General features: G+C 48.0%; 1 long non-coding RNA gene across 1 annotated transcript; it reads left to right on the top strand.

Annotated features, from left to right (window-relative positions):
- The first annotated feature begins 3,146 nt into the window (after window positions 1-3,146).
- On the top strand, window positions 3,147-10,757 carry LOC103160691. The gene is made up of 3 exons (XR_003484231.2): window positions 3,147-3,461; window positions 4,928-5,010; window positions 9,887-10,757. It is a non-coding gene; the product is annotated as an uncharacterized LOC103160691 (long non-coding RNA).
- The last annotated feature ends 2,733 nt before the right edge of the window (window positions 10,758-13,490 follow it).

Below are 13,490 nucleotides of genomic sequence, written 5' to 3'. Positions count from 1 at the left end.
AGCTAATTGAGCAAGAACACGTGTGCATTCATTCTCTCTGCTCTTGACTATGATGGGGCTAGTGTGACTCTTGACTATGATGATGGGTCTAGTGTAAATCTTGACTATGATGGGACTAGTGTGACTCTTGACTATGATGATGGGGCTAGTGTAACTCTTGACTATGATGGGACTAGTGTAACTCTTGACTATAATATGATGGGACTAGTGTGACTCTTGACTATGATGATGGGACTAGTGTGAGTCTTGACTATGATGATGGGACTAGTGTGACTCTTGACTATGATGGGACTAGTGTGACTCTTGACTATAATGATGGGACTAGTGTGAGTCTTGTCTATGATATGATGGGGCTAGTGTGACTCTTGACTATGATATGATGGGACTAGTGTGACTCTTGACTATGATATGATGGGACTAGTGTGACTCTTGACTATGATGATGGGGCTAGTGTGACTCTTGACTATGATATGTTGGGACTAGTGTGACTCTTGACTATGGTATGATGGGACTAGTGTGACTCTTGACTATGATATGATGGGACTAGTGTGAGTCTTGACTATGATGGGGCTAGTGTGACTCTTGACTATGGTATGATGGGACTAGTGTGACTCTTGACTATGGTATGATAGAACTAGTATGACTGCCTTCCTTGATTTCCCCTCAGTGATAGATTATATCTGGGATTGTGAACTAAAATAATCATCCATTTCTCCCCCTAAGATCCCTAAGATGCTGTTTTTGTTTTTGTTTTTGTTTTGTTTTGTTTTCAGACAGGGTTTCTCTGTGTTGCTTTGGAGCCTGTCCTGGAACTAGCTCTTGTAGACCAGGCTGGCCTTGAACTCACAGAGACCCACCTGCCTTGTCTCCCCAGTGCTGGGATTAAATGTGTGCACCACCACCACAAGGCCTCTAAGCTGCATTTCATGAGGGTATCTTGTCAACTGGAAAGTAAAATAGAAGAGAATTCCCATGCAAAACTTAAGGCCCCTTCGCTGTCTCTGGGTCTGTGCCCCCTCCCCACACCCCTGCTCATGCATGTCTGGGTAGTTCCTTATACAAACAGCTGTGGAGACCAGATACAGGCATCAACTGTGGAGACCAGATACAGGCATCAACTAGTTTCCTCTAGCGTTTTCTACCTTTTATTAAAACAAGGTCTTTCATTGAACTTCTTGAACTTCATCATTGGGCCAGATGGGAGCTGGAGGCAGGAGAATCCCCAGAAGCTCCAGAGCCAGCTAGCCTGGAACACACAGCCGCCAACAAGTGATCCTGTCTCAAACCAGGAGGAAAGCAAACACTCATACCTGAGGTGGTCCTATGACTTCCCCACACACGCTATGACACGCATATGCCCACACCCACACTCACACACATGCATGCACACATATCACGCACACAAAAGATTAAAAGTTAATCAATAGAAGAAATAGAAGATTACAATGATGTCATCAAACACAATACAACCATCAGTTAAAATGTATGGACTTGATACTTATAAATGAAGAATCACAGAACATAAGAGAAAACACTAGGGAATACTCGCTGATCTTACTCATACTTGACTAATCGAGCAAATGATCACGATGTTTGTGGACATACAGCCAGGAAGAACCTAGGGCCACATGGGACCACTGATAAATCCTGAATTCACAATGTGGGGGGTAACAGGTACACAGGATACCTGGTTTCTAATGTTTTACTTCTCAAATGTAACTCAGTGGTAGGGTCCTTCCACAAAGCCCTGGGTCCCATCCCCAGCACCACAAACTACTACACAATGAACAAGGGGCTGGGTGTTAGTTTTTAGGCATCTGTACTGGCCTGTCCTTGGGGTTCTGACAGGATACGCCCTCAGCTGCAGCCACTAAGAGCACCACCTGTGCATATTCACTACGTTCCCTTTTAAAAGGGCCCTGCAGCCAGGCAGTGGTGGCACATGCCTTTAATCCCAGCACTCAAGAGGCAGAGAAAGTCAGATCTCTGTGAGTTCGAGACCAGCCTGGTCTACAAGAGCTAGTTCCAGGACAGCCTCCAAAGTTACAGAGAAACCCTGTCTCAAAAAATCAAAATAAAATAAAATAAAACAAAAGGGCCCTGCTTACCTCCCATCCTTTTCTCTCCCTCTGTCTGTTCCCCCTCCCTCTCTCTTCCCCTTTCCTTTCTCCTCTCTCCTGCTGCTCTTGTCTCTGGAGGCCAGTTTGTCCCCTCCTTTTCCCCCTTTTTTATGATCCCTTTCCCTATTTAAAAAAAAAAAAACAACTCTGCTTGAACCCTCTCCCATGTCTTTTTCTCTAGTGACACTTTTCTTAAATTACAATGGGCTGATGGGTGGATGGCAGACAGTGCCTGGATGGATGGATGGGAGGGAGGATGCAAGGATGCATGGAACTACTCTCTCACTTTGGGGTGTGAATGCCTGAACACATGTGACACTAATGTGTACAATGTACAGAGGACGGATGAACAGGTCCACGTGGTCCTTCAGTCCTGAATAGAGCTGTTAGTGGAACATTGAAAACAGTGCTTGTGCCTCAACAAGCAGAAAACGACACCAGGACACAAGGAATCCAGTAGGTAAGAGCACTATTTGGCAAGACCAGCAGGAGACAGGCAGGTAGAAGTCTACTAAAGAATGAGACTCTGAGAGTCAGAGTCAGAGATCTTTTTAAAAATATTCTATTTTTCTTTGTGTGTGCATGTGCCCATGGAAACCAGAAAACGAGGTTGGCTCCCCTGGAACTGGAATTAAAAGCAGTTGTGAGCTACCCAACTTGGACGTTGGGACTCAAACCCTGGTCCTCTGGAAAGCTGCAAACGTGTACAGCAGCAGCATGGGCTGGGTGGGGTCAAGCCCCGGGGGTGATCCTGAAACACCAGGCATATCCCTTGGCTTGGCTAAAGGGACCTGACACCTCTCTCTTCCTCAGGGGACAGGAAGTGAAGAGGGCAGGAAGCACAAGATACCTACCCAGGGAGGAGCTCAGGAGGCAGGCATGTGGGTGAGGAAGGAGGCCAGCCTTTGGGACAATCGATGGGAACAGTGACTACTATCTCAGAAGACTGGAAATTCCCTGAGTCACTGGGTTATGCAAGTGCTGTGGGAGGAGTGACAAAGAGCAGAAGTATGCAGCAGGGCAGGCAGACTTGGCCAGCAGCAGCTACACCCCTCCGTACCTCAGAGAGACTGCAGACGAGTGAGAGCAGCTGCGTGTGTAGAGGAATAGTAGGTGACAGCACAACCCCAGGCTCCCTAGAGGGGACAGATAGGAGTCGTTTTAAAGCAAATGACAGGGGGCTATGGAATGCTTTCAGGCTGGGCCTTAAGGGGACAAGGAGGCAAGGCTACCCAGAGATCAGAATCAAGCCAACATCACCCAGCCACATCTGGCTCCAGAAAGATGCTCCTTCTGCAAGACCCAGAAGAGAAACTAAGCCCTCAAACATGCAAGCTAAAGGTGAGGCAGTAGAGAGGGAAGGGAGGAGGTGGCCAGGCCTAGGGCTGCTCATGAGGGACTTCCCTATCCAGGGGACTTCTGAGGATGTCTGGGACCTGGAGAGACCCCACTTCAGGGAAAAGATATCCCTTCCACTGTCCCACCAAACAACTCAGGGAACATCGTCAACGTCTCCCAACACATAGCGCCAGCAAGCCACTTCCAATGAGCACTGATGACTCAGTGATTTCATGTCAGCACTCAGCAAACTGCATCACACAACTCTTTAGGAAGGAGACGGCTCACCCAGTCTGGCATGGTGATGCAGGCCTGCAATCTCAACTCTGGGAGGTGGAGGCAGGCTAGCCCCAGCCAATAGCCAACTCAAGACACCCTGGACTACAGAACACCCTGCCTCAACAGCAAACACAAGTATCAACTCACTCTAGGGTGAGACACAGTTTTGGCATTTGCTGATTGAAGACTGGATTATGTATCTCTCTGATAAGAAAAACAAAGCACAAACAGTTCACAATGGGTATTAGTAACATCTCACCTTCCTGTGACCAAATACCCAACAAAAGGCAAGTTGGGGAGGAAAGGTTTATTTAGTACAGTCTGAGGATTGCACTCCAGTAGGAGCTCGAGACCAGACTGCACAGGTAGTTGGGAAGCAGAGAGTATCGAATGCTGGCTCTTGGCCCCCTTTGCCTCAGTTAACCTAAGCAGATCACCCCTCACAGGCACCCCCAGAGCTGTCACCAATGTGACTCTAGATCCGGTCAAGTTGACCAACATAAACCATCCTGTGGAGAGACAAAGAAACTGCACCCTCTGGAGCGCTGTTACTTTGTTTTACATTGTTAGAGACAGGATCCTGTTGAGTAGCCCTGGCCAGCCTGGAGATGTCAGCAATCCTCTTGCCTCTGCTTCTCAAGTGCTGGAATTACGAGTCATGGGCCACCATGCCCAGCTCCCTAGACAGTTAAAAAAAAAAAAAAAGTTCATTGGGGGCAATCTTTCTGGGAGACAACTTGGCAATACCTATTAAAACAGGACATGGAGGAAGCTTGGGATGCAGGTCAATAGTAGGGCTCTTGCCTGCTTTCAGGCACTGGGTTTGATCCCTACCATCATAAAAATAAAGCAAACAAATGCCCTCTCACAGAACTTATCCTGGACACACCTTTGAATGCAGATAAATCCTACCCCATCCCTAGATCAGAACTTCCTGTCTCAACACTGCTGAAATGGGGACTGGAGAATTCTGTTGTGGCTTTTGTAGGATCCTCTGAGGGATATTTTAACATGTCACCGTGCTATGAGGTGACATGGGGTGCCTATGAGGTACTTCGGAATGAGTTGGTGCTTAAACCACCAACTACTTGTATTGTCTGTCCGGGCTGCTCTATCAAACACTGCAGATTTGGGGCAGGGCGGGACTGGAAGGGCAGCTTATAAACAAAATTGATTTCTCATACTTCCAGAGGCTGAAGTCCAAGATGGAAGACCTGGTAGACAGGGTTCCTCACAGACAGCACCTACTGTGTGCCCACGCATGGCCCAGAGGGTGAGTAGGCTCCTTCAAGATTTTCTTTTTAATTTATTCTTATTTTATGTGCATTTGGTATTTTGCCTGCATATATGTCTATGTGAAGGTGTCAGATCTTAGAGTTACAGTTGTGAGCTGCCATGTGGGTGCATGGCACCCAGGTCCTCTGGAAGAGCAGTCAGTGTTCTTAACCGCTAAGCCATCTCTCCAGCCCCGTCCCCTCCTCAAGTTCCTCTTAGGAGCACTGGTCCCATTCATGCAGCTCCAGCCCATGATCCTGATCACCTTGCCAAAGTTCCCATCTCCTAATACCATCACCTCGGGGGTCAGGACTTGAACTCATACACTTAGGAGGTACAAACATTCACACTGTAGCATTGCATAAAGTGGTGGAGGGAGGCTTCAACACTGTCTGAAGGCCCAAAGGGAACCAAAGTCTGAGACAAGGTTAACGCTGCCCCTGGGCCTTTCCTGTCCTAGGGCTTGAACTGAGAAGCAGACTTCCGCAGAGTTAGCAGCCTTTGGACAGACACACCTTCAGCTGTCCCCTAATCTGTCACTCCCACAGCTGTACACGCCATTTCCTGACTTTAAGCCTCTTATTCCCTATATGGAGTACAGGGAGCAGATGGAGATGCAGACGGTGAGGTGATGATCCGGGAGTGTCCCTGACATTCACCCACTCCGTGCTGGCTGTGACAATTAAAATTGTATGCATCTTTGCAGAAAGGGAAATTGGATCCTCTGAGGCACACAGCAAAGAGCAGAGCAGGAGGTCAAGGGACTGTGGCAGTACTGAGGGTCAGAAGAACAGAGCCCATAAGAAGAGGTCAAGAGGAAGACCTTTGCGGAGAGAGGAGCAAATGCAAAGGTCCGAGGCAGGGGCGATCCTGACCCGTGGAATTACACAGAGGCCATGGAAGGCCAGGAGGGGAGAAGGGCACTTCAATCGAGTTTAACAGGAAATGGTTGCGGAGTTCTAAGAGAAGGATGATGGGATTCAATGACATTTGGTGGTGGCCGTGGTGGGATGCAACAGGGTTAGCACAGGCACAGCTCTTACACAACGGTTGTGGGGCCAGAGTTAAACCCACTGCCTCTAGACACAAATGCCAAGATGCACATCAGAGACACGTCAGCTAGAAAGGGAGACATTACAGCTATTCCACAGCGGTGGAAACCATGAATGGAGTGAGAAAGCCCTCTAGCCAAGGACAACATACAGAGCTTGTGCTTGGTGGTGTGTTGTCCCTGTCCCGTCCCCAACCCCACCCCCCAACTCCCACCCCCGTTCTCCCTTTCTCCTCTCCTCTCTTCCTCTTCTCTCTTCCATTCTCTAGAGGTCCCACTGGGCCACCGAGATTGGTCTCAAACTCTTGTCCTCAAATGATCCTACTGCCTCAGCTTCCCACGTAGCTGGGACTTCAGGCAGACACCATCGCACCTGGCTCATTCGCAGTGCGCTCAGTTAATGGCACTAACTGACCACTGGCACAGAACAGAATTTCTTTCTCATGCTGTCTGTGCTAAAACACAATAATGTAACTAATTTTTCCAGAAAAACCCTACAGGAATTGGCAAGCTGACTTTAAGACTTAAGTAATGATAAAACAGAGTAGGTGACATGCTCTTTAAGAACAAAACTGACACTCACCACTTGATTTTCAGCCGTCACAAACCTTAGTAACAAGCGGCATGGGTTTGGTATGTAAGGTCAAATGATTATCTGGGGTTTGTTGCTGTTCCATTGTTTTTGAGACAGGGTCCCAAGCCAACCTTAAGCTTAGTATGTAGTCAAGGATTATCTTGAACTTTGAGGTTACAGGTGTAATACCACACACTATTTCATCTTTAGATTTATTTATTTATTTGGTTTTTCATGCAGGGTTTCTTTGTGTAGTCCTGACTGTCCTGGAATTAGCTCTGTAGACCAGGCTAGCCTCAAACTCACAGAAATCCTCCTGCCTCTGACTCCCAAGTGCTATAATTAAAGGTGGGTGCCACCACCACTCGGCTAGCCTTATTTATTTTATGTGTAAGTGTTTTACCTGCGTGTATGAATGTATACCACCTCTGCATGTCTGGGGACATGGAAGCCAGGAGAGGCCCCTGGATCCCTGGGACTGGAATCAGAGTCAGCCACGAATCACCAGTTCCCGAGGGTGCTGGGAACTGAGCCTAGGCTCTCCAAGAGCTGCAGATTCTCCTAACCACTGAGCCATCTCTCCACTTAATTCCCCTCTCCCGATGTCCTATCTGCCTTTGTGGGCACCTGCACGCACATGCGGTACACACGTAGATAAGCAGGCACACACATACATAAACTGAGAAGACTGTAATGATAGGATAGAAGCTGAGCAGGTGACGCACGCCTTTAATCCCAGCACTCGGGAGGCAGAGGCAGCCGGAACTCTGTGAGTTCGAGACCAGCCTGGTCTACAGTGCAAGTTCCAGTGCAGCCAGGGCTACACAGAGAAACCGTGTCTTGAAAAACAAAACAAAACCAAATAATAAATAAATAAATAAGGTGGAGAGCAATTGAAAAAGATGCCTCTGGCTTCCATATTCATAAGCACACAAGTGCATGTATGCACACAGATGTGCTCGCACACAGGCTCACACAGAGGCACACACACCCCTCCTGCCTTGGTCTCTTGGTGCTGGGACAGCTTTGTCCTCTGTTACAGCCATCCCTCTTTATCTGGCTTTTCTTCAGAGCTTGAAAGGCCAGCTACAGCCTCGGCAGCTCCTCCTTCCTGGGAGACAGGATCATTGCCTGTCCTTCCTTAGGCATCTGAAAACCCCAGTGGGGACTAACAAATGGTTTGGTCCTGCGTCAGACACCACCTCTCCATCTAAGAACACAACCCTCACCCACCGTGATGATCGGCTTTGAGCCTGTGGACACAGCACATCCTGGTGCTATTCCGTGGTGGAGGAAACTATTTGCCTCATGGCAGCTGGAAGGAGACAAAAGACAGAGCATCCAACTCTATCACTTCAAAGAGATACCCTCAATGGCCTAACTTCCTCCCACTAGCCCCATATATTTTATTTGAGACAAGGTTTCATGTAGCCAGGCTAGACTCAAATTCACCATGTAGTTGAGGGTGGCCCCGAATATCTGATTCTCTTGCCACCCTAAAGTTCTGGGATTACAGGTGTGTACCACTATGTCCGGTTCCTTTGGGCTGGGGACTGAACCAGAGCTCTATGCACACTAGGCAAATGAGTCATATTTCTTGTTCCCAGGTCCCACCTTTTAAAGTTCCATCTCCCAATAATGGCTACTGAGCTTTTAACATGGGTTTGAGGGACATTCCAAAATGAAATGACAAAGTTCAGACTCTTCAAGTGAGGCTAGTCCATTTCAGGACATCCGAGGCGGACCAGGACAGCCACAGAGCCCTCTACTCATGGTGAGGCACAAGAATGGCTATGCGACTTTAGGCCTGACCCTCACATCTTCACCACCTCTGGATTCCATGCCTTTTTTGAATTATCACGAAACTGACAGAACTCACAATCTCCAGCAGCAGCGGGGTGACCCTCACTAGGAGGGCACTTCTGCGTGAGGCTGAGCAGCCAGGATTCTTGTCGTTGCCTCCTGTGAACTGGAACTGAAGGGACCAGCTCCCCATTTCGGCAGCCATAACAGCCAACACGTGCTTGTCTGACCTTGCTTTAGTCACTAAGAGGTCAGACGCCTGCCTCGTGGCAAGGAACCAATCAGAAGTTAGCTGGTGGCGCTATGCTTTACGGGTGTGCTTTACGGACAAGTGCACAGCAATGACGCACAGAGCATAGCAACCACACTGGGAGGGCCTATGGGACATAACAACCGATTGACCAATCAACACAGGGCAAGTCCTCCAAGCCTGGAGCCACACCAATCCTGAGCCTGTGTGTACCCCTAGACACTCCCCTTACGCTGCCCAATAAGATCTCTATGCTGACGCTTCGAGCTGTCTTTTCTAGCCATCTGCCATAGTGGATGGATGAAAGGCCTGAGATAACATGGGGTTAGCTCATTAAACAACTATAATAAAGCCTCATGCAGTTTGAATTCAAGCTTTTGACTCTGCTTGGTGATTGGGGTGGCTGCTGGGCTGAGATCCTGGAGGCCTGAGCTTCCAGGGGTCTTACAGAACAGTCCACGCACTCACACCTGCAGGACTGGGGCATCTGGAGGAAATGCTGGGCTGTGAACCCCTTCCACATGCAAAAAACCCGAGGAAGAGGCAGCATAGACCATGTGTCTAAGGTCAGTGAGGGCCTGTCAAGCCTATGATCCCAGGTAACCTGGTGGTCTGCAGAGAGACCATGCAACTTGTAACCCCACCACTGCTTCTCTTGGAGCCCACAAGACAGCACTCATGAAATCTGGGTGGAAATGATGTCATTCAGCTCCTGGGTAGACACACCCCCACATTAGCATTAGCCAATCAGAGTCCTTCCTCCCCTGGTGCTGGCCGAGTGATTGCCAAAGTCCCTGATGAGAGCAGCATTTGCAGCGTCTTGTTTCGTGGGTGGAGAGGAAGGATGACGTGATGGGCCCTGTGGAATCTGCAAGAACTCTGGAAGCCAGCTTGTACCCTGTCCATTCCCAGGACGGGCTATGTGAGAGGAGACAGAGAACTGAAGAACAGGCCTGGAAGTGCCTTCCTGTGCACTTAGCAGGCTGAGATGGGAAGACTTGAGTTTCAGGCCAGCCTCAACTACCTAGCATGATCCTGTCTAAAAACAAAAGCAAATCCCCCATACTGAGAAACAGTGGAGTGTGTGAGGGTGAGCTTCTGGTTAATGTGACAAAATGTCTGAGGTAACTAAAAAGGGTTTACTTTTCCTCCATGGTTTTCGAGGTTCTAGCTCACGTCTTGTCTCTGCTTTCCAGCCTGCAGTGAGGCAAGACATCATGATCAGAACATACGGTGAGGCAAAACCACTCATCTCATCAGCCAGGGAACAGAGGCCAAGATGAAAGGACCGGTGTCACCACAATCACCAGTGGGGACACATCAAATGACTCAGAATCCTCTCACAAGACCCAGGTTCACAAAGGCCCCACCCCCTGGAGACTTTGAGGGAACACACAGCAAACCACAGCACTCCAAACCTGAATGAGCCCCTCTTGGGCCTAGGGCTTCCTTCCCACAGCTCAGACTGGACCACACTGCACCACCAGAGAAGTCAGTGTTCAGTAGTTTACAACCAATGCGCTGTAACTGGCATACCGGAAACCCTGGCGTCTCCCCTTAACGTAAAGCCAGCATTATCTGAGTCAAACTGTGGAAAGCAGGCATCAGCCCAGATTAAGACCAAGGAGGGAGCTGGATCCGGGGCAGGCTCCAGAGAGAAAGGACAATAACCTGGACTGTGAGAAGCAATGGGCTGCAGCATGGGAGGAAGAAGTCCACTGTGACACTCCTCAAAGCCACTACTGGGGAGGGTCCAATCTGAGGGCCAGGGTAGAGAGCATCAGCCTGCAGCTGGAGCTGGAGGAGACTTCCAGCCTGTCTCCAGCTTCACAGGGTCCAGCTAGCAAGCTGTGGAATGCAGTCAGAAAGTCTTGGAATTCAATGCGTTCAGTGCTTCCTGGGGTCATTTCAAACCTCAAGCACTTCATCATAGGGTCACACCATGGTGTGCTTACATGTCCATCAGCTAGCTCATAAAGTGGATTGTTTTCTTTTTTGGTTATTATAACTAATGATGGTATAACCATCCATGTCTATGTCTTTGAGTAGATCTTCTATTGCTCTTGGGTTGCTTTTTGTTTTTGGTTTTTTGAGACAGGGTTTCTCTGTAGCTTTGGAGACTGTCCTGAAACTCACTCTTGTAGACCAGGCTGGTCTCGAACTCACAGAGATCCACCTGCCTCTGCCTCCTGAGTGCTGGGATTAAAGACATGTGCCACCACCATCCAGCTTGGGTTGAATTCTAAAGGTAACCTGAGTGTGAGGATGCATACCTGCAATATCCTTATTCAGAAAACAGAGGCAGGTGGATTACCATGAGTTCTAGGCCAGCCTGAGCTATAAATAGTAGACTGTACCTCAAAAAAAGAAGAAAAAAGTCTAGCAAGCCACAATGACACATACCTATAATCTCAGCACTGGGCCTCTGTAAGGATGAGTTTTCTGGCATGGCAGGTCCTGTGGCCTTTGAGCCCCAAATGAACACACAAGACTTATATTAATTGTGAAACTGTTAGCCGATGACTAGGGCTTCTTATTGGCTAGCTCTGTCTTAATTGTTAACCCGTTTCTATCAATCTACACATTGCCACAAGGCTGTGGCTTACCCGGTACTGACCAGCATCACAACATCACAATCTGTCTGGTGGGCTCACTCTGCCTACCTTTCCCAGAATCCTCCTCCTCTCCTAGCCCCACCTATCTACCTGCCTGGCCAATCAGTGTTTTATTCATCAACCAATAAGAGAAACATACACAGAATAACATCTTCCATCAGGAGTTCAGGGTCACCTTGGCTACACAGAGTCAGAGACCAGTCTGGGCTACTTTAGCATCTGCTTCAAAAACAAAAACTTCTAGGTATAGAGATTTCTGGGTCTTTTTATTGTGCATACTGTGTGTATGCATGGCATGTGCGTATGATGGCTGGGTGGGTACATGGGCTACAGTGCACCTGGGGGGTCAACAGACAACTTTGAGAGTTGTGTGTATGTGTGTGGTGTGTATGTGTGGATAGTAATGGTGTGTGGTGCATGCATGTGTGTGGTATGGTAATGAATTTTGACTGTTTTGCTTCACTAATAGCATTTAGGTGCTATTTTTTTTTTTTTTTTTTTGGTTTTTTGAGACAGAGTTTCAAGACCAGGCTGGCCTTGAACTCACAGAGATCCGCCTGCCTCTGCCTCCCAGGTGCTGGGATTAAAGGTGTGCGCCACCAACGCCCAACCATTTAGGTGCTTTTTTACCCATTCATTCATTTTTTATTTTCATTTTCTTTCTGAAATATCTATTCAAGTACTTTAGACTTTAAATTAGGTTGCTTGTGAGGACGTGATCAACCAAATGGACAAGGTTCAGACAACCATTTATAAAAATGGAACTTTGACCCCACTCACAGTGGCACAGGAAGGCAATCCCCTTATCTGTAGAAACCAGGCAAGGAGGGCAGCTTTCATGGGCAGACTTGCAGGAAGCCAGATGTTATCTCTAGGGACTCCTGGTAAGCTAAATATTAACCTCTGGAACAATTGGTCCCAAGCACAAGGACCTGATCAATAACTGAGAGCTTCTCTAAGGTTTGTCCTGCTTCCAACTTAGGACCAACCAGAGAGCCAAACATGCTCCCCTCTCTGGTCCTGGAGCTGGCTCCCTGCTAACCAACCTCCCCAGCATCACCTGAAGCTTTCTCCTCTCCATTTGCCTTTGAGTCTCTGTCAAGTGCAAGGACCCGCTGTGCAGAGGGTAGGCTCTGAGCAACAGCCTCTTCATACCTTGGCAGTCTTCATCTATTTCAACACCTGTCATCTTACTGTCACGATGTAAGAGTGCTTTGGGGACCACCAAGATGGCTCTGTGGGGAAAGGCACATACTACCAAGCCTTAATCCCCAGGACGCACACAGGAGAGAACCCCACTGACCTCCACACACATGCTGTAAGGTACACACCTACCCACCCACACAAATGTTTAAAAGGGAAGAGTGCTTTGGGGCTCAGGAGTGCAGCCCAGTCTGTAGAATACCTGCAGTATGGAATCCTGGGTTCAGCCCCCAGCACTACATAAAACAGGCATGATGGAGTATGCCTGTATCCCAGGACTCAGAAGGTGGTGGAGGAGAACCACAAGTACCAGTTCCAGAACACCCTGGACTACATGACACTATCTCAAAACAGCAAAATAAAGGGGAGAGATGTTGCTTTATATGTTTGGGTACTACTCATTTAATCACTTAGTAGATATAAAAAAGGATATTTTTTTCTAGTAATTGCTTTGTCTTCTCAATAGCTTCCTTCCTTTACAAAAAACTTTTAATTTAAAAGTTTTAAGCTTGGGGGCTGGAGAGATGGCTCAGAGGTTATAAGAGCCCTGACTGCTCTTCCAGAGGTCCTGCGTTCAATTCCCAGCAACCACATGGTGGCTCACAACCATCTGTAATGAGATCTGGTGCCCTCTTCTGGCCCACAGGGATACATGCAGACAGAACACTGTATACATAATGAAAAAATAAACAAATCTTAAAAAGTTTTAAACTAAGATTTATTCATTTTATTTCCCATGTCTTGCCTGCATATATGTCTGTACACCACATGCAAGCTTGGTGCCCAAGGAGTTAGAACAGGGCATCAGATCCCCGGAAACTGGATTTACAGATGGTTGTGAACCACCATTCGGGTGCTGGTACTCGAACTCGGGTTCTCTGCAAAAGGAACAAGTACTCTTAAGCCCAAAGCCACCTCTACAGCCCCCAGCTTCTTTTAAAAATAGGTATGTATGTATGTATGTATGTATGTATGTATGTAT

Source organism: Cricetulus griseus, chromosome 3 (genome assembly GCF_003668045.3).
Source record: "Cricetulus griseus strain 17A/GY chromosome 3, alternate assembly CriGri-PICRH-1.0, whole genome shotgun sequence".
Taxonomy (NCBI): domain Eukaryota; kingdom Metazoa; phylum Chordata; class Mammalia; order Rodentia; family Cricetidae; genus Cricetulus; species Cricetulus griseus.
Note: the sequence above shows the minus strand (reverse complement) of the source record. Positions and strands in the feature narration are given on the sequence as shown.